The following is a 27,838-nucleotide window of genomic DNA, read 5'->3' as shown; positions in this document are numbered from 1 at the left end:
GTTCTTTTCAGATATTTACCTATACTATTTTATCTGATGATTTGTAATCAAAATTAGTATGTGTTAACAATAATTTTCAAAGCATCTGCTGTGTTCCATTTCACAGAAAGATCACATGATAACCTTTAGGAGAATCTCAGACTCAAGGGTCCAAAATAGCAGAACCAAGGTGGTAGCGGAGAGCCTGAAGAAAGTATTGTGGTCCCTTCTTTTGTTCTTTTCCTTTCTAACCTTTCTATCTCTACTAAAAATGTAACCCCCCCCATATCCCTGGTACTGTATAAATTCCATAAAGAGCAATCATTGCTTATTTTGGCTGTTACCTTCTCTTAATGAAAATTATTAATTATTTTGTATTTTCCAAAATAACAGTTGAAATATTTTTTAAAATAAAATATTACTAATGCATTTTCATTAATTGAATTAGAAAATACACATAAAAACTGTATGTGTGGGGTTTTTTGAACAAATAAAGTTACACTTTGTAATGCATAAAACAAAATGTATAGCTAAACACTACACTTTCTGGATCTTAAAAATGATTTAAAAATACAGCAGATTTTAGTTAAATGGATATTTTTATTCCAGAGAGGTGGAGAACATGACAATCTGACAATCTGTCCTTGGGATGCTGTCACTGCTATTCTCAGATCAGCTGACAAGACCTCAGCTGGGCCTCTACAAGTTGAGGAGACTTCTAGAACCGTCCTAATGGGCTTGCTCCAACTGTCACTTGGAAAAAGATGATCACTTGAGATCAGTCTGTACAGCAGGTCTTTTGGCAGAAAACCAGTCATATCGTTTTCCCCAGTAGAAACTTTGTGGGAAAAGGGCCTTATCAAGCTCCATGGATGTGAAGTTACTGTTGGAACCATTCTAGTCTCTAACTGTTCTATCAGCATGCAAGCAAGCTGTAGCTTTCAAAAGGTTAGAAGCAGCCTTGTCATTATTTAGGCTATCTATGATTCTTAGTGGGAAGTGAAGATAGTTATGATACTATAAAAGCTTGGGGTCCTATACTGTTTTGTGAGAAGAATTTGTGTGCCATTAACTAAACCACAACTTCTAGGTATAGTTATTAAGGAGATGAAAGCTAAGAGATTGGCATTAACCTTATCCTGGATTTAGATTCAAAGTACAGAACTGGTTTATAGAAGCTATAGAATATAGAAAAGAAAATGGAGCATGTAAAAGGCTAAGAGGAAAAAAATATTCTTATAAACAAAAATTCATGGTTTGTTAATAATGCGAGAAAATTGCATATTTTAACATTAAGCTTTATTTTAAATTTTGTTTTTATTCCCCTGTGTTGTTTAAATAGATGGATACATGTTTTGAAGCAAAAATACACTACTAGTCATTATTGGTGGATTTGAATCTTGAAGAGGAACTACAAGGGGAATTTCAAAAATAAAAACTAGGAGGGTTTTAATGATCATTATTCCTGAACTGACAATGCTAATCCTTGTGGAAAATCAAAAGAAAACAGATCCTGTGATCATAAAATTAGGCTTTCCTCATAAGTCTGATAGCATGCATTTTAATTCATTTATGTATTTGTAAAATAAGAGGGCTTATCTAGACAGTCAAAAAGTTGCCCTCCATTCTCCTACAAATAATATACATTTTTAAATTCTGTTTTAATAAATATGTCAAGTATAATACTTTATCTGTTCATTGTGAAGAGAGTACTTATTTTGTGTCAGAGGCATATGGTATAGACATTTTAAAGTTGTTTGTTACGACATGTTTTTGGCCGGAATGCTAAGGTATCATTTTACTCCTGTTTTTAAAGTGGTTTGGACAACTTGCTCTCCTTGGGGACTATAAACTTGTTGGAACCTCTTATCCTGATGAAAAGATTGAAGCTTTGGGGAATGAAATAGTAAATCAATTTATACAATATTTTAAATGTTCTTGATGGTTCAAATTTCCTTTTTCTGAAATAGGAGATTTTTAATGCTTTTTTTTTTTTTGTAGCACTTAATAAAACAGAGTCGCTTCAGTGGAAAATGTGGAGGGTGGAGAAAAGGGCAGTTTCTAATTCATTCATATTGAAAACTAGTAACTTGGTTTATCCCTTCTTTGGCCTTCTCCTACTCTCTGCAAAATCTTGCCTTCCACATTATGGTAATCTTGCCTTAAATTGACATTCATTTGTACCATCTATGTCACTTTGAAACTTGCAGATGTGTTTATTACCATAATCTTGATTTTGAAGATGGTGAAAAAGCCAAAAGTTTCATCTCGAGTCAAGAATATCTGAGAACATAAAATACATAATGGATTAGAAGTGTATATTCCAGTGCTTAACCACATTGCTTATGTAAAACATATTGTGTCCACCCACAGTGGTGTGTCTGTGTATAAATTTATATATCTATAAAAGAAGAGAGCTGAACTATGATCATATGTCTTATAGAAAAATGTAGACACACTTAGTACTTTACCAATTGCTGGTACTTCGAAGAACATTTTTTGTTGTTGTTGTTTTTGCAATTTATTCAGTGACCATATTTCTCTTAAATAGGATTGGGTCAAGTTGCTTAAGCTTTGGTGCAAAAAAAATATTTGTGTCAGCATTCTTTCTTAATTATTGAAGTAGGATTGAATCTTTGGAGACATAAAATCTAGCAAAGCCATTTTATTATTAAATAAATATCTTTATTAAATAGATATTAAATAAATATCTTTATTAAATAGATATTAAATAAATATCTATTAATAAATAAATATCTTCTTACAGATAGTAGCTACTCTAGCTGGGTATACCTCAAGCTCTCCAATTATTTGAAGCGTACATTTTTAAAAACACTTTTAATGTCTTTTATTACACCAGTCTGACTTTTAAACGAGCTACATTCATGCTTTGACATTCTGCAAAGGAAATGAATTAATCTTGGAGTTTGTCTAACAAGAGAAGATGCATCTTTTTGATTCTGTGAGCTTCCAGTGTGGTGCACACAAGCTGTTGCTGAGATTATAGCACGGGAAAACATTCCCACAGATATCACATTGCGCGGCTGGTTCCATTCTCAGTCTCTTAGAATTTTAAATCTTGACAGTTCGGGGGTGGAATATAAACTTACGTAATGTTGATTTTGTTATTGCTCTGTCTGAAAACATAGAGGTCGCTATCAGTTAATAGCAAAACAAACTGGGTCAAGGGTTATTGTGACTCTTTCGAAAATATTTACAAGGAAGAGTTTATGAATTGTTACAACAGTTATATTTTATTAATGAAGAATCACAAATAGTAGCATATTTTAAAAAAATATGAAGTCTGGCCAGGGAGCAAAGGAGTAATTCCACTATGGCTTATGAGAGTTCAGATCAATTTAGAGTGAGGAGGTGCACGTTCAAAAGCAAATGATAGGTTTCTTTGCGTCTGCCTGGAATACAGATTTTGTGTGGGCTACTGGGCGGGTTCATTCACACCCACCTAGTAGTGTCACTGACCGGTTTTACCAGCTTTGTAGCTCATGTGCTTTTTCCCTTGATTATTTTTTCCTGCTTTCTGTCATTGATTAAACAGCAGCTGAAGCCCAGAATCCTATCATCTAATTCCGTGGTATCTCCTTTCACCAAGAAAAGGAGTTTTAAGTGAGGTGGATAGGGTAAATATTGATGACATAGGTCATTCCTTCACAAAGGAATGTGAAGTTTCATTGAGAGGATGAAATTTATCAAGAGCAACATGCATAATTCTACTCCCTTTACTTCTTCCCAACCTTGGAATTTACAAAGAATTAAATAACTTAGTGCTATGGAATTAGCACGAGGCAGGGAGATGGAGATTTCACCCTCAGTCCTACTCTGAGTCAGCTATGCGACCTTGATTTGCTTACCTGTAAAGTGAGGAAGTGGGACCAGTTGATTTTTAAATTACCTCCTAGTTGTAAAAGTAATCCTGTTCTAACGAAGGGCCCAGAATTTTTTAATAGTAATTCCCTGTGCCAGATAATATCTTTATTAAATCCCTGGAATCTAAGACATAGGTCACCTGAGCTGAAGTCTTGTAATCATTATCTACAGAATAGGTAACCGTATTTTTATTGACATGAAAAAGGTATGTTTGTGTGTAATTTTGTTGTTTTTCAGTTGATGTTTGGCTTCCTTTCAGCAATATAGGGTGATTTTCCTTTTCTTTTTTCACGTTTACCAACTTTCAATAATAAAACTGTTAAATTGGCTAATAAGTGTGAACAACAAAGGGTCTAAATCACTATATTCATGCTCTGCGGAGAACAGAAATGCTCAGTCCACCTATGCTTGTATTCTAATGCCGTGCGCTCTTTGCACGACCGTGTTGCCAGACTTAACTCCATGGAGGAGGAAACGGACAATCCTTTGCCACAGTGGAAGGTCACCCAGCTAATAGGCCACTGATATTCAACATGGGTAATGTGAAAGCAGCCCTCCAGTTTTGTTATTTTTTTATTTCATCCATTTTCTATTTCTTTTTCAGGGTCTACAGAAAAATTTATCAAAGAGCCTTTTACTCACCTACAAAGGTAGGAGAAAAGAAAACTTTTCTGGCTATAAAATATATTTATGAATATATTCGTTTTGGCTGTGTTGCACTCACTCACTCCCTTTGTTAGATCTGGATGGAATTGATGTTACTGGCTGGGCGCGGTGGCTCACACCTAAACCAGCACTCTGGGAGGATGAGGTGGAAGAATTGCTTGAGCTCAGGAGTTAGAGACCAGCCTGAGTAAGAGCAAGACCCTGTCTCTACTAAAAAGAGAAAAATTAGGTGGATGTTCTGGAGGGCACCTGTAGTCCCCGTTAATTGGGAGGCTGAGGCAGCAGGATTGTTGGAATCCAGAAGTTTGAGGTTGCTGTGAACTAGGCTGATGTCACTGCTGTGAACTAGGCTGATGTCAGTCACTGCATCAAGCCCAGGCAGCAGAGTGGAGACTCTGCCTCAGAAATAAGCATAACAATAGCAATAATAATAATTGATGTTACTTATTCTAAATAGTTAAAAGGGTTGTTATAGTTACTTTAAACTTTAAATCATCCAAACATATTTGTTCCAAGCTTGAATTTTTCTTTCATACTATTATAACTTATTTTACTGTAATTTGTCAGGATATATAATTTCTATTAGGAAGGCAATTTAATATATATTTAAATATATGCCATGTATACATTATACATTATAATACACAATTTGTATTATTAGAACTGAAACTCTCTTGTGTGCCATAATTTCACACTTATCTTTCATTCCAAACCTGTAAATTTTAAAGGAAGAACTAAAGTAACCATTCACATAATTAGCTGTCAGTGATTTAACAATATAAATGTCAATTTGATAGAATTTGCTTTCTCATTGGCTTTACTTAATAAAATGCAGAAAATGTGGCCCTTTTCTTGGTTGGGACATATGTAAAGATAAATTTAGACTTTCTAGTCTAGTAAATACTTCTTGGATAATAACTTAATTGTAGCTATTTCAAACCAAATTGTTTAATTGCAGTGAATCATGTGCAGATTGTTCAGATGTAGGTCAACCACCATTCCCACATTCTAGCACCTTTTTTCTCATTCAGGACAAACTGATCAGAGCCTGAAAGAGCAGAATGTACAGATTAGAGACATAAGACAGTAAACAAAGCAGCAATCACATAAAAACCAACAATGGGCTGGGAGTCAGAAAGTCTCTGTAAAAATGGCTAGGCAGGTTGCAATTATTTATACCCTGGTTGATGACCTCGAAGGCTTGCTGTGTGTTTGTAAAAAATAGTTTCATCACCGCTCATGAGATTTGTGGCTAGCAAATTATGGTGTCTCTAGAATGCTAAGTTTCCTCATCTATAAAGTGCATGCAATAGCTTCATTCTTGTCTGCTCAGTGAACCAGAATGTTATTGACTAAGATAAGGACTGTAAAATGAATATGTGAGTTTGTGAATCCCATAGAAAGAACATGCTGTCTTTGACGATCAGGCTGAGTGACAGAGGAGGGGGCTTCAGATCACGGATGGCCCAGATCCCTGAAATGTACCTTGTCTATTTCCAGTGGAAGTCACTGAGATACAGTGCAAGTGCAGAAACTATGGAATCCTTTGTTTTTCTAGCAGTTACATTATCGTTCTAATCTACAGATGCCTTTGGGGTGAAGCATTGTATCATTTTTCTGCTGAATGGGCAAGGATTTACGATTCTATCTTATCTTTATGTATTGTCTAATGGACTTTCAAAGTTTTACTTTCAGTTACCAACGCACTGGAAAAAGACAAAGCAGACTGCCTAAGTTTTTATGTTTGTTGTCTTTTATGTTTAGGAGATTGTTGCTGATGTTTTTAGTATATTTACACAAAATAGTCTTGCTGTTTATTGATGAAAACTATTTTTGAGTTTTAATTCTAATAAAATTAGAATTCTGCCTCAAAATGAACATAATATTTTATTGTCACTCTTCACTGGAATTTGCTTATTCAAGAGTTTGAATTTAATTTGCATATAATGTGTGATCTTTAACATTTTCTAAAAATTATTGAAAAAAGTGGCAACTATTTTTAGAATTCGTAGAGTAAGAAAAATGGCATAACTTAGTATTTATTCCAACACAAATATCTTTGTTTTTTTGGATTATTTAGAATAAAAAAAATAGTGAATTATGCTGAAGAGAAAGTGCTATCTTTCTCGTGCTGGAGTTTTGCTATTTATTCTTTTATGTTGATTCTTTATCTACATGAACGTCAGTAACATCAAAATCAATATCTGCATGAATGCTTTTGCATCATATGTATGTTTCTCTTTTGTCAGTTTAATTATGGACATCCTAAGTCAAAATATATTATCTATTTCATTCTTTTTTGGCTAGATATTAGACAATATTTTGGATCTATCATGATTTATTTCATAGGTCCTTGATACTTTTTTTAATAGAACTTCAAAATAGAAAAAAAGAGTCCTTCCTTAATTATACTTCTGGCAGGCATTCAAGACGATAATTCCCATTTGTACATTGAATAAAGGAATTAGGGAGTGAAGACAAAGTGTTACAGTAAAGAGGCTGAGAAATTAGTATTCAGTAAGTGCCCATCAATGGGCAGGGTAAAGAAAAGATAATAATATAGATGCAAGTGTGTTATAGGTATGTCAAATTGAAAATATACCAATTTCTTCAAGGTTCACCCCCAAAGAATCCTCAGCCCTTTGAGACCCTTCCCTTCACGCTCACTCTCACCAGTATCTTACATCCCCAAAGCACTTCAGAGAAAAATGAATCTTATCGTATTATGTCATCTACAAAATTTTGTTTGTATCTTTGTTCGCTGTTAACTTCTGGAGATAAACGACTGTGTGTTATTCACCTTTGAATCTAATAAATGCCAAATAAGTATCTGTTCAATTAAATTGGATCGAAGTATAAAAAAAGGAAGTAATCAATTAGTACTGTGAAATCTTACACAAATTTTACGAGGTTCTACTTTATGCCTTGCTGGAGTAAATCATAGTTGATTCTTTTGATGGATTGTACCCAAATAATATATACATATGGTTTTGATATATAAAGGAAATTATTTTAAATTGGATTTTAATGATTCTTTGTAGTATTCATGTTCAAAACCACACCTACAAGTCAAGTATTTGAGAACAAAACTGTGTATAATGTTATGAAAAAAATTATTTGTATGGCGCTGGACTTGGATATGCAATACTTCGTATAAATATAAAACTACCATGTCAACTTCAAGACATTATACATGAGTAAGACATTATTGTTGTTAAGACTGTAATAAAATTTAGCTCAGTACATTAAAAATATAGATATTTGTTTACAAAATAGCAGTAAAATATAAAAGGGGCAGTTCTTCCTATAAGTTCTGTTAGAAGAAAGTGAAGATTGTTTTCTGTACTTGGTAGAATGCAAATTGCTCCTCATACCATTTGAATCTGCAGCATTGTTTCCACAAGCAAACATCCAGGGTGTACATCAGGTTGCTTCTAAAATCACCAAACGTAGGGAAAATGGGAAATTGTAGCTAAATGCACTTTCATTTACAAAATATTCATTTTAAAAATTTACAAAATATTCTCTATGAGTTGACCACCTCTTTGTAAATTTTTTAAATGAACATTTTGTTAAAAAAAAGAAAGAAAGAAAAAGAAAAGAGAAAAAGGAAAGGTACATTTATCTACAATTTCCCGTTTCCCCCACATATGGCAACTTTTGGACCAAGTTGAGACACCATATAGAGTTTTTAACCAGTTTGAATCATGCTTGAAATAACCTCAGATTCTACCTTAATCTGATTCAGTGCTAATGTAAATTTAAAAGGTGGTAAACAGATATAAGAATTTTGATTTGCTTTACAGAAAAATTAAGAATTAGTACTATAAAAAGTTTTTTTGGAAACTGATGGTAATGCCCGGTGCATAATAGCTTTTCTTCTCATCTGACTTTCAGAAGTCACTGGCGCCAGCTCTGGTTTTCCATGCCTTTTATTGGACAAGTCACTAAGTCTTTGGGAATGAGGAAAGAATCGTGGTCAATCTTTTCTTATTTTATTGAGCTTGTTGCTGACACTTTTAAACTCAGAGCTTGAAACTTAGTGCTTCCAACACGTACTTTTGCAATGTTTATGTTTTTAAAGCTCTAATTTCTTCATTGTTAACTATTTAGCTAGAAAAAAATGAGAGTTTCTCTAGGACCATTCATGCAACAAAAATGAGAGTAACGGAATTCAAATTAGACAATAGAGAATAGTGTGGAGTGGATGGGAACAGATGATCATATGATTAGCATCTGGGCTAAAGGGGCTATTTCTAGAATACCACAATGAGTATTTTAGTTATTTTTTTTAAGCAATCGTGTGTTCCAGTGGCCATAACTTCTGAATATTTAGGAAGCTGAATACTGAACTTTTTAGGGAAAATACCATGGTTTTGAATATTGGCTCAAATTTGAAAAGACAGAAAACCAATTAAAGGTGTCAAGACCTCTTATGCAAGCAATTTGTCCCATATGCTTAGGTGTTTTGTAAGTATCTTATCAATCAAGGAATGGATCATCGGCCTCTCAGGTAAATAGGAAAATGAAAGGATACTCAAACTCATGTTCTTCCTTCTCCATTAGAAACTTTATATGATTTTTATGGAGGGCAATAGTCATAGCAACAACACCAACAAAAAAAAAAATGTGGAGACTTGCCAGATAAGACTATCTCTGAATTCTAGAAACCAGAAAGACCAGAACGGGGAGAGCAAGAAGGAATGAAATAGGCTGAGCACGGTGATTCATGCCTGTAATCCCAGAACTCTGGGAGGCCAGGACAGGTGGATTGTTTGAGCTCACGAGTTCAAGACCAGCCTGAACAAGAGTGAGACCCTGTCTCTACTAAAAAATAGAAAAACTGAGGCAAGAAGATCACTTGAGCCTAGGTTGGAGGTTGCTGAGCTATGACACCACAGCACTCCCAGGGCAAAAGTTTGAGACTCTGTCTCAAAAAGAAAAAAAAAAAAAAAGAATGAATGAATGAATCTAAGAAGGTGTTGATAAAATGTATCATACTGTGCAAAAGAGTGATGAGTAAGAACCTTTATTTCACCTAATTTTATCCAACCTACAGCTTAACTTTTGCAATTCATTCATTACCGTCTTTTCCTTTTCTCAAACTGCGTGCAAATCTTTTTTTCTTCTATTAATCCTAAAATGGTGAATATAGATAGTGAATCAAAAGGAAGTCAATACCCTGGGAAAATTAAAATCAGACAAGCAAATCTTGTCACGTAATGATTACTGAATAAACTGGGTCCAATCTGCTCTGAGTTGTTTTATATGCTGAGCTATTTAACGTTTACTTCCTTTTGGAGTTAAGCGGACTTTCCTTCAGGAACTCACCCTTCCCTATTTTCATTCAATCCTGATGTGCTTCCACATATTTCTCTGTACCTAATGGTATTTCCTTAAAGTTGTTCATGTCTCTATTCTCTAGTAGAATTGAGAAGCTTCAGGCCACCACCAAATCTTTTTAAAACTGCTTTTGAAACAATCAAACCTTACAGATAATTTGCAAATATGGCACAGAAAATGTTCTCTGCCAGCAGAATTTACTGAAAGTAAATTGCTGGTTTAATACCCTATTACTTTCAGCTACTTTAAGATGTGTCTTCCACATAGACATTTTCTACGTAGACAAAATAAAACCAGCAGTGCTGTGGACTAAATTGTGTCTCTTGCCCTGAAGTTCAAATGTTTAAGTTTCTTATGTTAAAGCCCTACCCACTATGTGATGGTAGTTGGAGGTGGATCTGTGGACGGTATTTAGGACTATATGACGTTATGAGAGTAGGGCTTTCCTGTTGGGATTAGCGCTCTGAGAAGAGATACCAGTGAGTGTATTTCTTCTCCCTCCACCATGCCAACACACGGCAAGAATGCTGCAGTCTTCAAGCCAGAAAGAGAGTCCTCCCTGGGGAATCCAGCCTGCTAAGGTCTCGGTCTTGGGCTTCTCAACATCCAAAACTAAGAGAAATAAATTCTTGTTGCTTAAGTCACCTAAACTCTAGTATTGTGGTATGACAGTCTGAGTTGACCAGAAATAACATTGACTATCATCTATTTCTCAGATCCCATTTAAATTTCATGCATCGTCCAAGTAAATTCCAATTAATGTCATTTACAGTGTAAGAATTTATTTCTAAGTGGCGTATCTTGTTTAGTAGCCGTGTTTTATTAGACTCTGCCAGTGTAGAAAAGTCCACGAAGAAAAAAAAAAGTCCACAGACTTCCCTTGACTTTCATGACTCTGACATTTTTGAAGATTCCATGCCAGTTGTTTTGTAGAATAAATTCAATTTGTGTTTCTTAATGTAGGGACCAGATTTCATGCAAAATTTGGATTCCAGAATCTAAGCACTGTCTTGCAATAGAGATGATATCCAATGACTACTAATTGAAGAATGAATTAGTGATTGAAAATGTCTGCTGTGAAACTGACTCACCAGGTTAATGCTAATACCAACTACTTTAAAACTTTGAAGAAAATAAAATCACACATGTTTAATAGGAGAAAGAAAACTCCAAACCCAAACTCTGTTGTCTTCTCCACGCAGCATTGAGGATCATTCTTTAATGTTTATGAGCATGCATATTCTGGACACTGTGTAAGTTAACGCTAGTAAGTTTAGAGCCGTGCTTCTCAGAGTGTGGTCCATGGGCTGCTTCTAGTTCATGTACTGTTTCTGGTTCAGGATGACCTCAGAAGAAAAATAGGGAATAAGAATTTGGAAACTTTTGAGCATTTCAACAGAATAATTCTATTTTTGCTGAATCTAATGATCTTATATATCACTATTTTTATTACATTTAACTGGTTATTAATTCACATTGTATTTTTCATAGTGATTGATTCATAATGGATGGAAAATTTTTTAATGTAGTTCTTTATCACAGTTTACGACCATTCTCCATTGCTTCAGGGAGACCAGAGTAGAGTGGGGTAAATATCAGCTATCTAGACCATGGTGGGATTAGACCAGAAACTTGAAGAATGGGAAGGATCAGTCTCATTTATAAAGTAGAGAAATGGGAGAGTACACCTATGTGTACATGTATGTGAATGTATGCATTTGTGTGTGTGCTTGTGTGTGCATGCACATGCATGAACGTTCTTGTGCATGGGTATCTATGCAGGTGCAATGCTTGTTTGTGCATGTGGGCTCTATATGTATGCATATATGATGTACATGTGGTGCATAAAAGCGTGAATGTGCATGCGTATGTACTGTACATAAGGGTGCACACAGATGTGCATGTGTGTACAGTTTGTGTGTGCTCAGGAATGTGCATAAGTTTATGGAACTGGATGACCTTGATCCTAGCTACTTTTTTTCCTATGAAATGAGGGACCTTGACTAAGTGCTTATAGGTCTCTTTTTTCTTTGGAGTTCCTGGGGAGCTTGAGGAAGTCCTCGCTCAGGTGTAACACAAGTATAATTTCTACTCCCTCCTTGGGAGCAGCAAGTAAAAGTGAAAGCTTATGATTCCAATATTGGGTGATCTCAACTCCTCCCACATCTGAATTCACTGCATCCCAAAACATTGGTTCTAGTAGCATTCGTCTCTAGAGAAGATTCTCATGTTCTGCCTTCCCTTTCTGAACTCAGTCCTCAGACAAAGACAGTGGCCAGCAGTGTTGTTACACCTTCTACGTGACAGAGTAGGTAAGTATTTCTAAACATTTTATCAAAGACAGAAGAAAGGAAAGGTGATTAGAAAAAGAATAAAATGAGCAGAAGATGCAATGATACAAAAAATGTGATGAAGAAACTCTACAGAAGGTGCCAAAAAAATGTATGAACATTTTAAGAAAGGAAAAATCTGTATTAAATTTGTAATACTCAGGTCAAGTTTGACCTCTGCCATTACAAGAGGTGATCAACGTGACGTGTATTCATCTTCTGTTATCAGTATATATTGACTATTACAATGTTAATAGTTTTTTTTCCTTTCTTTAAATGTGTACACGTTTTTGCATCCTCCGTATGATTGCTTTAAGTATGATTTACATTGGCAACCTTCAATCTTTATAACATTCTACTCAATCCAAAAGTATTTATAAAGCAACTGTCATATACCAGACACTGGACTCAGGAAAGGAAGAGAAGACTAAGATAAAAAGTTGCCCTAGAATGACCTCAGTGTTTTGAGTGAGACAGATAAACAAACAAGATTTTAAATAGTTGATTCGGATATTTCAGGAGGTATTTTTTGGCACAAAGTAAAAGTATAGACCAAGTCTTCTCAAGGGAAATGATTCCCACGAGCATTCTTGAGGAACTAAACTGCAGGCAGGATGGAAAATGGGCATGAGTGGATGATCAGTGTGCAGATCAGAGGCAGTATATTATTTGCGATTAATAAATATTTGCTGAATGAATGCACAATTTAATTAGAATTGGGTGACAAACTAGAGTTAAGATTACTCTAGCAAGAGGCACTAGGCATGGAAGCATAAAGCAGCCCAGGAAGTGGAAGGAAGGGACAGATTCGCAATTCCCTGGTGGAGGAATAAAAAGAGGTAGTGAGTTGAGCATGGAGATGTAAGTGGAACCCAGATAATGGAGATATTCCCCTGCAATGCTAAAGCTCCTACCTTTCTCTGTAGGTTAAAGAGTGGGACATTTTATGATTCGTACTGCAGTTTGATCCTAGGTGACTAGGGAAAGGGGAAGCAGGACAGACATGGAGATACGACAAGGAGGGTATTTTCCTAGACTTGGAAAGGGAAGATGAAGACCTAGCATAGAACAGTAAAAGAAGGGATAGGAAATGGGGGAGACTGATGCATGACTTAAGAGTCATTTCAAAAATAAAATCAGTGTAACATCTCACTTAGTTAATAGATGATGGAGGGGAAGTGGCACATCTCCGTGTGAATTGAGGAGATGAAAACTTGGGCACTCCCATATTTATTACTTGTGTTCTTAGATGAATGACAGTACTCTAATCCGAGCTAAGGTTATGGGAGGACCAGTAAGTGATTAGAAAGTAGGAAAGGAATCTAGTTTTAGACAATAAATTTGAGATGTCTGCTGATAAAAGAAAAGATAAAAACTGGAAAACTATATACATGTATTCTGCATATGACTATGCAGGTATGCATATAGAGCAAAAGTTGGTGTGCCTGTTATGTCTGCATTAACTCATGTAAAAGTTCACTTTCTTATTTATTGATGGCAAATTAATTATTGCCTGAATATATCATTTGAAACTCTAGTAACTTGTCTCATATTTCAAAATATACCACGGGCAGAGAAGACTATAGCTTAAAGCTGGTCCCAGAGGTGTGAAAACACCATATGTCTCTATAACCAAAACAAAGAAGAAAACTGTGCCAATTACCTGCTGAGCCTGCTTTTGGCCAGTCACCTGAATTACTGAGGAAAAATCACCTTAGTGTCTGATTTGCCTTTGCAGTTGCCTTAGACTTCTGCATTGCCCTGCTTTGGGCATATTTCCATGTTTGACCATTATTGAAAAGGATGTACTTCCTTTTTTGGTGGTTCCATATAAAGATACTTCAAGATAGATACAGAAAACTAACATTGTATAAGCCTCTATATTAGACAATAATATACTGAGGAAAGATAAGACAGTTAACTGGTGAGGCCCCACCTCACAATCATCACGTGATGGTTGAGTTACCTCTCATTCTTTTTGTACAACAAACCTCAGTGACTCAGTCTTGTCAACAGTGGCCTTTGAGTATCTCATGAGTGGCTGAATATGCTCTTGCCTCTTTGTACTTCAGTCAGTATTGTGAAGATTAAGTCTACAGACAATTCAACCACTGGCACTGACACTCAAAATGGATTAGACTTAATGGAAAAAAAAACATCTACCTCTTTGCCCCCCAACCAAAGACAGTTTAGCTTTTGTGTATAGCAATTCCAAACCTAAGGATTTTAACTAACGCAGACCTTAATAGCACAATCATGATTATTTCACAAATACTTTATGCATAAAACCTACTCAGTAATATTTTTTTTCAGCCCAGTTAATGGAAATACCAGACTGGTAAGGCAGTGCTCATAAAAATTATGACCATCTCAAGTTACCTGTATGGATCATCTTTCCGAAAGAGGTAGACAAAACTTACGTGATGCCCTCTCCTTTTCCTGCGCTGTCAGTGATAATAGATGTCACATTTTAGTGGTCCATCTCACTTAAAACATCTAAAATGTACAGAATCTAACATACATATATCAACCACAATACAGAATTTTAAAAATCAAAAATATTTGACAACCCAAATTCGTAAAACCTCCCTTCATTTATTTTTATCAAAGAATGTATTCATTTATGTGTTTAATCCATGAACATTGAGCACATGCTGTGGAGTGGGCACTGTAACAGGCTTTGGAGATTCAATACGCATGAGTCAGTTGCTTGTCCTCAGACAGACGCACACCGATCAAAGAGCACAGAGGATAATCTCCTCTGTGATTATTCTGGGGCAAAAGCTGGAGGTGTGGCTTGCTGGTGGAGGGAATAGGAAGGAAGAGATTTTAAGTGTCAGGCCTGTTGGCAAAATGAGTAAGGGAGTTCCAGGCACCATAAACAAAAAGTGATGACAGGAAAAACACAAGGAATAACAATATGGTGTGTTTGAAACGTGAAGGGTAAGTGGGGGAGGGGCAACATGAATAGATCTGTGTCAGGTCACAAGGAATTTGCATGCAATGATAACAACTGCAAACTAAATCTTAATGACAACAAAGGACAGATGATTCAATTTAAGATGGATCTCAATTGGGCAGACTTAAATTTTCAATTTATCTCTGGAAGTGTTGGCAACTGTGAGACCTGTACAATTGATCAAGCAAGAAGGGGCTAGGCAGAAAAGAATGGTTTAAGAAGAGAAGATTGAGAAGGTGAAGTTGAGGAGGCTAGTCAAGAGATATATTTCAATATAAAATTGACAGTACTTCCCCCTTCATGTGTGAGAGGTTAGCACAAGTTGGAAATCTTGGCTGACTCCCAAAAGTTTGCAAGAAAGGCTGGACAGGCTAAGGTGCCAATAACTGAATACAAACAAAAACAAGTTTGGGGGAAAGATGATGAGTTCAAATATGAACATGTTGAGACATTGCTGGGCATGGCATATATTCATTTTCTTTGTGAGTATACTGTGTTGAATAAACAAATATGATCCCTTAGAGAGAAACCTAGGGGGAGACAGTGATTCCTATATAATCCCTGTAAAGATATAGATGAAAGTTAATTCATTCATGAAAATAGAAGAGATTAGTAGTATGTTCCTAGCAAGAAGTGAGCAGAGCTTGAAACCATGATGAGGCAGTAGATTACGTAAAATTATAAAAGTAGGCCCGATGGAAGAAAAGTCTCACTCACAATCGTAATACCTTTCAATATTGCGAGACAAGTTCCTTAGTAGATGTCTTATATTCTGAAAGACAAGATCCAGAGAAGGAAATATCTTTCCAAAATAAAAAGAAGAGCACCCAAGTTTTGATATTTGTCATATTTCTGCCAATTTTACTAAAAATTTTGATTTATGTTGTGATTCGCAAACGTTCAACCTAGTACTGCTGAAACATAAGTGCAGAAACATGATCAAAGTTTTCTTAACACTTAGGATCCCACTTCTTCCTACCAATTTTTTTGTTTTTTTGTAATTTTATAGCATCCAACTTACTTGAAGTAAAACAGCCTTACCAAATTTTGAAGTTTTCAATGATCTAACCCAGCCACAGCAATATTTTCCTGCATTAGCTCATCAAAAAGAATGCCAATGACATAAAAATAAATGGGAGCAAAACTAAATTAAATATTTAACCTTAATAACATGTTGCTTAACTCAGATTATATTTAATGTCACCTTCACATGAATTAGCATAATTGAGAAACAAGAATTACTTCATTTTCTATGCTGTAAAACAGAGTTTTAGAGCAAGTTTAAATGACCACAGAAAAAAACATATTCTGAGAAGTATATTTTTTCTTGAAAATTAAATAAGTTTTAGGTAGTTATTAAATCTTATATAATATATTTGGGGCCGATATTTTAGTTAGCCTAGTGTTTCAATTTTAATTAGACTTTAAGTATTAGTGAGGTCTCTGTAAGATCAATATTAAATTACTAAGGGAATATGAGGTTTAATGTCACAAAGTTAGGTCAATTTCATAGTCTTGAAGAATTTTAGGAGTCATTACACTTAGGTTTTACTATATTGCCTTATTGAGATCATGTATGCAAATCAATGAACTTTTAACAAAACTAGAGATAATATCTAATTACTTAATTTAACAATAGTTTTTTCTAATTTGTGCTGTCAGAAAAATTTATACCATATTTTAATCACATATCAAAATTGTCATTTTAAAATACATATGTCAAGCCATGCCTAAGCCATAAATAAACATACAAAAGCCTCTGTCTTTTATAACAGTTAGGTATAGTCATATTTAAACATTTAATGTTTTAAACATTTTGCATCACAAACAAATCTAACCTACTATTGTTTGAGATAATTTGAAGACCAGTGATAATTCATAAGCACTCTAAATTGGTAGGTCTCTTATCCACCTGAACCCCCAACCCATCCTCCTGTTCCCCCTCCTCTTCCCTCTTTGGTGGCATATTTCCTTGTCCAGACAAAGCCATGCCAAGCTCTCACCTGTGTATGGCCAATAGGTATTAAGAGTATGTGTAAGGCTTTCAAAAGAGAAATGTTTTTAAAAACTTTTCTCAAGGAGGTAAAAAAAAAAAAAAAAAAAAAAAACAAAACCTCCTTCTATAGCTTCCAAATTGTCTGACGTTTTCACTACAGGACTAGAGGAAGGAGAGGATGGAACAGTGTGGATGGTTGAATGAGAATATTTAAGAATTATGAAGAATCATGTGATCCACAATATTTTTGTGAATTTCTTGCTATAATATAGAACCAAAATAAATATTTGCTTATTTTAATATTTCTCTCATCTACTATGAGAGAATTCAACCTATTTTGTAGTATATATTTTAATTTAGTATCTAAAAATAAATCACCTTAAAGTCAATTACTAATAGATTCTTCCAGCTTAGAATTTCATAAGAATAAAAGAATGTCAAGAACATATTAGAATATAAATGCTTTCAACATTTTAGGCTTAAAATAAAGAATTCATGTATTCATGAAGGATATTAAAAAAATTCAAAAACACTTGTGATAATAAGTTGCTTTAGGAAAAGTAAATGTTCTCTTGATAAAAATTAGAGGCAAATGGGTCAGAGATCTGATTTTCTTCTTCTTCCTTTTAATTGTATTTTTGTTATTATAGTTACATTACCTTAAAAGGAAATTGTAAGACTTCCAAATTTACATTCCTTACAAGGAAATTGTAAGACTTCCGAATTTACTTCTATCTTGCCAATATTAGAGACTCCCATGATGTTTAATGTTTGGTAATTAGTTATGCATGAAAAATGTGTAACTTTTCATCTTTAACTATATTTCTCACATTTACACAAGTTAACAACTTTTTAAATGTTTCATATCACGTTTGCAATAGCTTCTAGCTTCCTGCCGTTCTCCTTCCTGCCTCTCATCCACTCTACAATGCTCTCCCTCTTGCATCCTTTAGACCACATTGTACAGAGAATATTAATAATTTCTAGTTACCCAGAAAATAAATTTCAAATTTAGGGTCCAGGCTACTTCCCTCTTCACAGCCTAGTCCTGCTCTCCTTTCTCCTTTCAACTCTTCTCTCACACCCTGTATTTATGGCCGGCAGGTATAATTTCCAATCTCCTGCCCCTTATAACGTTTTTCCCTTGCTTTTACCAGTAGAAATCATCCTATCTAGGGTTTATTGTTTGGTAAATGCACTATAACATTTATGTAAAATCCTGTCTTAGTCAGTTTGGGGCTATCTTAACAGAATTTATGTACTGAACAGAAATTTATTTTCTTGCAATTCTGTGGACTGAGAACTCCAAGGACAATGTGCCAGCGTCCAGCCGTGGTTTCCTTGTGGGGTCATCCCATGATGGAAGACAGAAGAGCAAAAGAGGGAGAGAGAGAGAAAATGAGGCAGAGTGAGGGATTTTAGAAGACCTTTTAATGCATGTTTGACATAATAAGGTTTAATTCTAAAACAGTAAGACTTCTTTAAAGTTTGTTTGTTTGTTTGTTTTAAGTAAATCATAGCTGTGTACATTACTGCAGTCATGGAGTACAATGTGCTGGTTTTATATACAATTTGAAATATTTTCATCAAACTGGTTAACATAGCCTTCATGGCATTTTCTTAGTTACTGTGTTAAGACATTTATATTCTACATTTAGTAAGTTTCACATGTACCCTTGTAAGATCCACCATAGGTGTGGTCCCACTAATTACCCTCTATCCACCCATCCTCCCCCCCCCCTTTAAAGTTTAATGTTAACACATCTATGTATCCAGAACTCTCCAGAAATGTTTATAAGATTTTGGTTGCCAGGTCTTTGAAAAATAGCTTAAGAACATATAAATAATAAGTATTTAAATCAATTAACATTATTTAAAACAATTTAATATGGTACTTATGTTCTATGTAAATGTCCTTTTAAATTAAATTAAAAAATTACGCAGACTAATTTTGCATAACTGTTATCAAAGAGTTGTCATTAGACCCTATTCATTTTTCATAGCATTCTTCAGATACATGTGTTTTATTTTTGATAATCTGCTTTCCTTTTAGCCAAACATGTGTTTTTTTCCCAAGGAAAAAATTGAGAACAAAATAATTAAATATGTACTCAATTTACAAGTAAATCATTGATAGAAAAATAGACCAAGTGATTTGACAATCAGTTCTATTGGTTTGTGATTATAAATATAACATCAAAACTAGAAAATAAATCAAAGGGGGTTTTTGTTAATATCATCTATCTTATTTGGATATATATTTAGACATTTATATTTATGTTTTAATTTATATGTATAGTTATATTTTACTTAGCACAGCATTTACACCCAATTATCAGCAAATTGTGATAGTCCTTCTTGCAATACCAGTGGTAGGGCCAATTATAAAAGCAATATATAAAAAATTTGCTGGAAATTTTTAATTATTTCAGTGTTTCTCTTTTAAGTAATTCTGAAATAGATTTACTATTCCTCTAGTGTAGGTTGAGTTTGAATTTTTGAGTGCTTCTTAGTTAATAATAGTGGACTAAAAGAAAGTATAGTTACTGGTTTTAGATGAATTTAGAATGAAAAGTGGTATAAGTTTCTCAAACCATGTGCTGAATTAATAGGATCCACATTTATTAGTGACTTTGACTTATCAAATGTAATTATTGGTTAACTCTGTGCTGTAGAGTATTGATATTTGTATATTATTCAGCTGAATTCATCTAAAACAAATAAAATGTCTTTCTGGCAAGAAATGACTTTGGCCTCGTGACTAGGCCATTTGTTTCCAGAATCTTCAAACATTTCAGTCATACAAGGATCAATTCTGATAGTTTTAGACCACACAAATAGCACAATGTTTAATACTTGGTTTAACAAAATAGAGGAATTAGCACTCGCGATTTTGATTCTTTACATATTGACCAGACTTGTTAAAGCAAGAGATCAAAGACTCTGTTTTAAAAAGGGAAAAAGGAAAACTTCCTTGCTCGAACATGGGGGCAAAGCTGAGTCTGAAATTAAATCATAAGCCTCATAGGTTGCCTTTTCAAACGTTCAAACTTTTGATTTTTTGCTGCAACTTCCATTTGAAGCAACAATGAAATTTGCAAAACCCGAGTGCTTTGTGTTGTGGGCTTCTCTTTCCTTCATGACAACATCTCTCTTGTTAATCAGACTGTCTCCTGCTTCTATTATTCTTTGATCTCGGTTCCCTTTTAATTTTCTCCTTTTTCTATGTATTCTTTTTTTCCCATCACGTATTTTGCTTTACCCTACCTTACGTCTACATGCTTGAATCGAATGGTTAGACCTCCCAACCATCTTACACCTCTGCTAATTGGAGTAAGTGTATATAGATCAAATTCTTCAGCTCTCTCAGGACTGTCATCCTACTTTCACTACTTTCATAACTTATGAAACTAGATCACGTGAAATTGGAGTAAATGTCTTGAGTTCCATCTCAGGGAATTCTCAGTACCAATGTGGAATATTGTTTATCTCTATATAGCCTTGCCTTTGGCAAATATTGATTTCTCAAGAAGCAACAGATTCCATCTTTACATTATTCATTTCTAGTATTTTATCTCATTCAACCACAGATTGCTTACATTTCATTAATAAAAAGAATATAGGAAATACGCTCTGGAGTCTTGGAATATAGAAAACTCTGAGGAATTAAGTAGAATAGAAACCCCATCTGGCTGGATGGCACTAAACTACATTAGTTCAAGCCACACAAAGTGCTTTAATACTTAAGTTGAAGGGGTCTTTTTGTATCCATCCTACAACCAAAACCAAAATAAAACATAACCCGCCAAAAATATTTTAATTTCTTGATTAGTAGTTTTGGCAATGAGTATGTACGTTTTAATCATAGAAATGCCTTCTTATAGAGGGATAGAGGATGCCCACTAACTTAAGTAAAGCAAATTAAAAAAAAAAAAAACTTTCAAAATGAACAGAGCATTCATACAGACACTGTGGCAGTGAGGTTGGCACTTTACTCTCAAAGGATGGTGTCTTTTAGCCAAGCTGTCATCCTCTTTGCTTTGACACTTGGAAATGGTAACTGAGTTCATAAGACAAAACTAAACATTGCCCTTCTTAATGTGAGGCGAGTATGAAATAGAACTCATAAAATGAATTCATGAATATAATTATGTGCAATATTGCTGGGAAAAAACAGACTCATTACTTTCTTAAGTCAATGATTTGCGTTTTAGGCAGCAGAAATTTTAGTTTATTTAAGGGATGATTTGGGTGTAGTCAATTCCAAGGAAATGGATCCACTCATTTTACTGAACTTGGGTTTTCATGAAAAGGACGCTGAACTGGACATAGGTGTAGAAAGGAGACTCTGAAACATTGCATGGTTAATCATGTAGGCTTTTCGTAAGGCAAATAAAACAGAAATAGTTGTATAACTTCTCTAATGGTGACATAGAAATAAGTGATTTTTATAAAATTAAGGGCAGGAAAAATAAGAATAAAACTTTAAATTTAGCACCAATAGCAATTTGAAGAAGTAAAAGGAAGACACTATTTGAGATTGATGATTTTGGACTGACAGAGTTTTTTTTCCTTGATTTGTTTCTGTGTTCTGAGTTTTCTAAGTAATAAAGTTTATAAAAGATAAACAATCGCTCTGTATTCTATGTAGAAATAACCACCCCGTTAGTTGTTTCTTGTTTTTGAAGATGCTTTATTTGAATTTAGAAAAATATCAGCCTTCTGGGAATACTCCTACAATGTACAATGCTAAAATGACCACATAAAAAGAAATAAATGGGTTATCACAGGTCTCCTCTTTATTTTATTCATTTATATTACTTATACCAGAAAAACACATTTTGCTAGTTTCCCTAAATCATCATGTGACTTGTACCTTTCAATTCAATTTCATACAAGTGCTCGTATTTCCCACCCCCTTTTATCTGTTTTGAAGAACCTCTTAAGTTTTATTTCTTTTCAGAGTTCTAAGCATCTCACCTTTTTATTATTAGACATATAATAGAATATCAATCATCAGTATTATCAAAATATTACTTATCAGTATGCGACTATTAGCCACACAAATATCAACATTCATTATGCCCCACTCTTCAAAAATAACATATATACAAAAGTATTTGAGTAGACACATTAGATTGTTAAGCAAGGTGAGACAGGATAGAGCTCTGTGAACAGTGGGAATAATGAGGTCCAGAAAAATTAGAAATCTATCTGGGAGAGTTCCTACCTGCTATTTTGGTTGGCTGAGATAATTTCCCAGAGATAACTATGTTTTTTAAAGAAGTATTTACAGAATGAAAGTTTCATACCATTTGACTTTAGAATGTCACTTCTTTAAAAGTCTAAAAAAAACTACATGAATTCTATAGGAGCTCATTTCTAAAAGCATAAGTGGTGTTTAAAGAAAAAATAATACACCGATTAGTGGTGAAAAGGAAAAAATACTTCTAAAATGATTAATCTATCTACTACCCCTGAGTGCAGTTCAATGAGAGCTCATCACCACGGATACATGTGGCTTTGTTATTACTGAGCTTGAAAAAGTTTAATTGTGGGCAGAGCCTGTGGCTCAAAGGAGTAGGGCACCAGCCTCATATGCCGCAGGTGGCAGATTCAAACCCAGCTCTGGCCAAAAACTGCAAACAAACAAATAAAAAAAGTTTTGTTTTGTTTTGTTTTGTTTGTAGAGACAGAGTCTCACTTTACTGCCCTCTGTAGAGTGCCATGGCAGCGTTACACAGCTCACAGCAAGCTCCAACTCCTGGGCTCAGGCAATTCTCTTGCCTCAGCCTCCCAAGTAGCTGGGACTACAGGTGCCTGCCACAACACCCAGCTATTTTTTGTTGCAGTTTGGCTGGGGCTGGGTTTGAACCCACCACCCTCAGTATATGGGGTCTGCGCCCTACTCATTGAGCCACAGGTGCCACTCCCCACCAAAAAGAAAAAGTTTAATTGCTACCTTATTTGGTTTAAAATAAATGCATTAATGTATCCATGATCTATGTGCTTATAATTTAAAAAAAATTAAAAAAAATCAGGGGCAGTGCCTGTAGCTCAAAGGACTAGGGTGCTGGCCTCATATGCCAGAGGTGGTAGGTTCAAACCCAGCCCTAGCCAAAAAATAAAAAAATGAAAAGAATCAAAAAGAAAATAAAATTTTTCAGTTTACAAAAATACTTTAATAATGAATTCTCAAAGGTGAATTTATTGTCAAGCTTTTTGTATTCATTAATTTAGTTGTGCTGAGTTTGGGGGAGATGGCAAAAGCGTTCAGTGATGTGTAGTGTTGCATTGTTGGTTTCCACATTTTTTGAGCAGGGGATAGGTTAACCCTTTGAGGTTAGCAGAAATTAACTATTTTCATGTCTTCTTATGGTTCTGAAATATTGTGCTACATACATGCATGGAAATTCAAAAGTTTTGTGTACAAGACTTTTACCTCCTGTGGTACCTTGTAACAAATCTTAACTTTCATGGCAGAAACAATATTTTTTGTTATATTTTGAAAACCACATCCATTACTGGAAAAGCAAGATGAAAGGCTTTATGGATTCAGAAGTAGGTAGGAATATAATGCTCTATTTTTTTTATTGCTTGTGGAAATGCACTATAATTGATCGATAGTTTTTGAGTGCTGGCTGTATTTTAACATCGTTTTTGTCATCGTAAAAGTTACTGAAGTAATTAACATAGCACATCTCCTAAAATACGTTTTGGCGTAATTATGGAAATGTCTTTAAAACACAGGAAAGAATCTTGAATTATAAAAAGCCATTTCACCAGGAAATGTTATTAGGGCGACTGGAGCTGAGAAGCAATGGGGCCATTATTGGGGTGACAATAGTGAGCAAGTTCCTTGTGGAAACATTAGGACCATAATAACAAAGACTGTGTAGAACCTTACTAGTGAAACTAGGGTAAAAGTGGAGGGTATTACGTCTGAGGGGAATTTCTTCAATGAGAGAATGCAGTTTCCAGTGGGTACGACCATTGATGAGACAGTGAGAAGGTGATTTGGAAGGATTCCTTGATAATTCCCAGTAAAAACATTCAGATGAGAATGATGGGAACTGTTTCTGTATGGCTTTGACACCTAGAGAGAAAAATGTATATTCAGTGTGGTCTGAAATAGGGGTCCATAATTGATTTTTTAAGCAGAGTTATAATGAAAGCAGCATTTGAAATTGATTAGTCTGGAAGTGATATGCAATCTATGAGCAACCATTGGAGGGTGGGAGGAAAGTCCAGAGGCAGCCTGCAGTCCTGAAAGTCAAAGGGGACAGTTCCAGGAATGCACGTGTGAAGAAAGTGATAAGCTTTTAGCTTCAGGTGGTAGCAATTAGAGCCCATGTAAGGAGAGGACACCTGACCTGAGGCATTTAATTTATTATAACATTATATATATCTATGTTTTAATCTTATAGCAACCCTCATATATTTGGTCTGACAGGTGTTGATTTAGTTCTGTGAGCAAAATATGTTGCCACTAATGCATTTCTTATCTCTCCCTTAAAGGTATTATTAAAAATTCACATTGTCCTGCTTATACAAAGATAGCACGACTATCCACTGAGAGGGTGCACATTGAATTATTTCCAACAGTGGCGGTAGAATTTGCTGAAACAAACACATGCTCTCAGTTCATCCCCATTACAAACAATAGCTGATACTTTTGAGATTGTTGGGAAGGATAAGTGAACCATTGGAAGGCTTGGGTGTGAAAGCTCTACATCCATCTAATAGGAGGTAGCGGATGCACAGTATCATCCCCAATTGCGTTGTTAGTGCCATTTACTAAGCAACTGAACCAACTTGCCATGAATAGCATGGAAGGTAAGCAACTCCCAGAAAATGGAAAAAGAGTAAACTTTTGGGTCCTATGCCAGGGAAGGCTTTTGAACTTTTTACTAATTCTGCAGATTGTCACAACACAAGGCCCAAACTAATAGCACGTTCAACAAAAGATGTGAGCTGATGCTGATATGAATATTATGAATGAACAATGGACCAAGAAAAAAAAGTGTTCTCCTGTCGCTGCTGCTCCTGTCATTTTTAGAATTGGATGAAGGAGCTTTAACCGTGGTATACTATCTTTTGTTGTATCACCTCTAACCTGACTAAGCAGCTCAATACAGGATGATTTTCATATAGTAAAGTCACATAAATTGTATTAGTAACATACTGGTCAATTCCATTTGTCTTGTTGTTTTAACTATTGATTTCTTCATAGCAATAAATTGGTAATTAAGTAATCCAAATGAGTGACCTGAGAAAGATCGCTTTCAATATGCTTTTTTCTCTTGGACATTTAGACCACTTTATACTGTGTTTCTCTGTGTCAGTGGACTATTTTTGTTAGCTTTATGTCCCAAAAAGAATGCTGTTTGCATAATACATATTTATGGGTAATATTGCTATGATCAAATTACCCCTATGCTGTTGATCAGGGAGAAGTTCTAGAGATGTAGGCGACCTATTGTGTGAATAGGGCAATTTGAACCCTGTGGATGCAACTTCTATTTTAGAAAGTCATTTGGAGCCCACATTTGAATATCTCTAGTAATTTGCTTTGAGGAATGCAGCGCTTTCATTTTTTAGAAGGGGAGGATAAAATGTCACTTTCTCTAAAACAGTTCAAAGAAAAATTGTGTTAGAACTTAGGTCTGATCATGACAGGTAACCTAATCATCTTTGTCTCTAAAATACCCAACAAAACTTGAGGAGAAAATGTATTTTGACTAGATAGAGACTTCATTGTTTTGGGCCAATATATCTATTCTTTCCTGCAGATATGGAGATAATTAAAACATAATTATCATAGTAGAAACTGCCTACCTAAAGGGGAAAAAAATCTCTAACAAATTTTGCTGATGAAGAGAAAGCTGTAAGTAGTTTAGATGAGAACATCCAATAGGAAGAAGTGAAGTGGGGTCCTGGGGGGATGGGAAGGAAGGCATCACAGGCGTCACACACTAAACATAAATGTTCCATAGAGTATGGCAATATTCAATAAGTGGGGGTTTTTTGTTTGTTTTATAGAGATAGAGTCTCACTTTGTCGCCCTTGGTAGAGTGCTGTAGCATCACAGCTCACAGCAACCTCCAGATCTTGGACTTAGGAGATTCTCTTGCCTCAGCCTCCCCAGTAGCTGGGACTACAGGCACCCACCACAATGCCCGGCTGTTTTTTTTTTTTTGTGGCAGTTTGGCTGGGGCTGGGTTTGAACCCACCACCCTCGGTATATGGGGCCAGCACCCTACTCACTGAGCCATAGGCACCGCCGTTCAATAAATGTTTTAATATTTATGGTGACTACTTCAGAAAATGAGCACTAGTGAACAGACAAATATAAAACATAATTAAATTAGCAAATTGAAATGCAGAGACCAAGAATTGACTGATTACATGACACTAAAAAGAAAGGAAGAATCAAGTGGCTAGAAAATAGGTCTACTTTTTACAGATTCTAATTGTGCTGAATTAATACAATTGGTGTAGGTTCAAACTAGAGATGTGAAATTCTTACTTGCCATATAGACATAAAGTATATCTGAAAATTGCTTATTTACATAATCTAGTTCTACTAGAAAAGTTCAGATAAATAAAAAAGTCAGTATGAGAAAGTGTAGTTAAATTTTACAAGTTAAAAGTATCCATATTGTAACTTAGTTTTTATTTAGAGCGTGTAAAAAAAAAGGTACTTCTTAAACTGGAGAAGGTACAAATATCTCATTATAAGGGAATAATATAATAGGTAAAAATAATTTCTGAGAGTAGAAGGCACTTTCGTCTCTGAGTATCCACTTAATGATAGAGCCCAGGCCTTCCGGGTACCCTGAACACAGAAAGCACCCACATAATAATTTTTGCTATTTGCTTATTCATGGTTTCTATTAATCACAGGATGTATAGGTATGTTTTATCAGGATATCTTATCAGTAGTAACTTTTATTGGAAAAATTATTTTTCTGGATAATGTTTATTGCTATTTTTTAAGAAATAGTATATTTTGCAATAATTTTTTCCCCCATCAGACTGTGTAGTAGAAAGAAAGATGCAGAGAACAGAAATAAAAGGCAGAGGGCGGGTGACTGAAACTCAGTGTGCAAAAATGAAGATTTTTAGGAAGAGGTGAAGGAACTGCTTCATGAAAAAGAGAAACTAGTAATGAAAACAAAGGGCCCTGATTGCAAACATGTTGATATACCTGGAGAAGACCAGGTATCTACAGGAAAGCCTCTAAATGTCAGGGAACATGTTGTGCACCCACCCGTGTGTGTGGCAGGAAGCGTGGGGAGGTGGGAGGTATTAGTGTATTTTTTATTCCATATTGCTTTTCTGTTTTTATGTAGTTACTGCAACGACACTCATATTGTTGCAGAAAAAAAAAGACAATTGTGCAGAAAAAAAAGACAATGGGAAGTTTTTCTTCGGCAAGCATGTTTCAATACAACCCACCTATGTTTATTCTAAATATATTTTGATACAGTTTGTCAACCTATAATTCTTGAAGAAGTGGAATCAGTAGTGGTTAATGATTGTACATCTGTGGCTAATTAACTCAGTTGGTTGAATCATGGAACTAATGAGGCCAAGGCCTGGAGTTTGATCTCTGTGTGGGCTGGTGAGTCTTGCGCTCTTCTGGGGTCACTGACTACAGTTCAAAACCAGGCCAAC

The 27,838-nt window shown here is 35.0% G+C and overlaps 1 long non-coding RNA gene across 1 annotated transcript in view; it reads left to right on the top strand.

Annotated features, from left to right (window-relative positions):
- LOC111723218 overlaps positions 1-27,838 on the top strand; it is a 204,092-nt gene that overhangs the window by 51,634 nt on the left and 124,620 nt on the right. Inside the window, exon 2 of the long non-coding RNA XR_002771804.1 lies at positions 4,469-4,514. This is a non-coding gene — a long non-coding RNA (uncharacterized LOC111723218). The remainder of the gene's footprint in view (positions 1-4,468; positions 4,515-27,838) is intronic.

Source organism: Otolemur garnettii, unplaced genomic scaffold (assembly GCF_000181295.1).
Source record: "Otolemur garnettii isolate 467f Iridium unplaced genomic scaffold, OtoGar3 scaffold00009, whole genome shotgun sequence".
Taxonomy (NCBI): Eukaryota; Metazoa; Chordata; class Mammalia; order Primates; family Galagidae; genus Otolemur; species Otolemur garnettii.
This window is presented reverse-complemented; position numbering and strand designations above follow the sequence as displayed.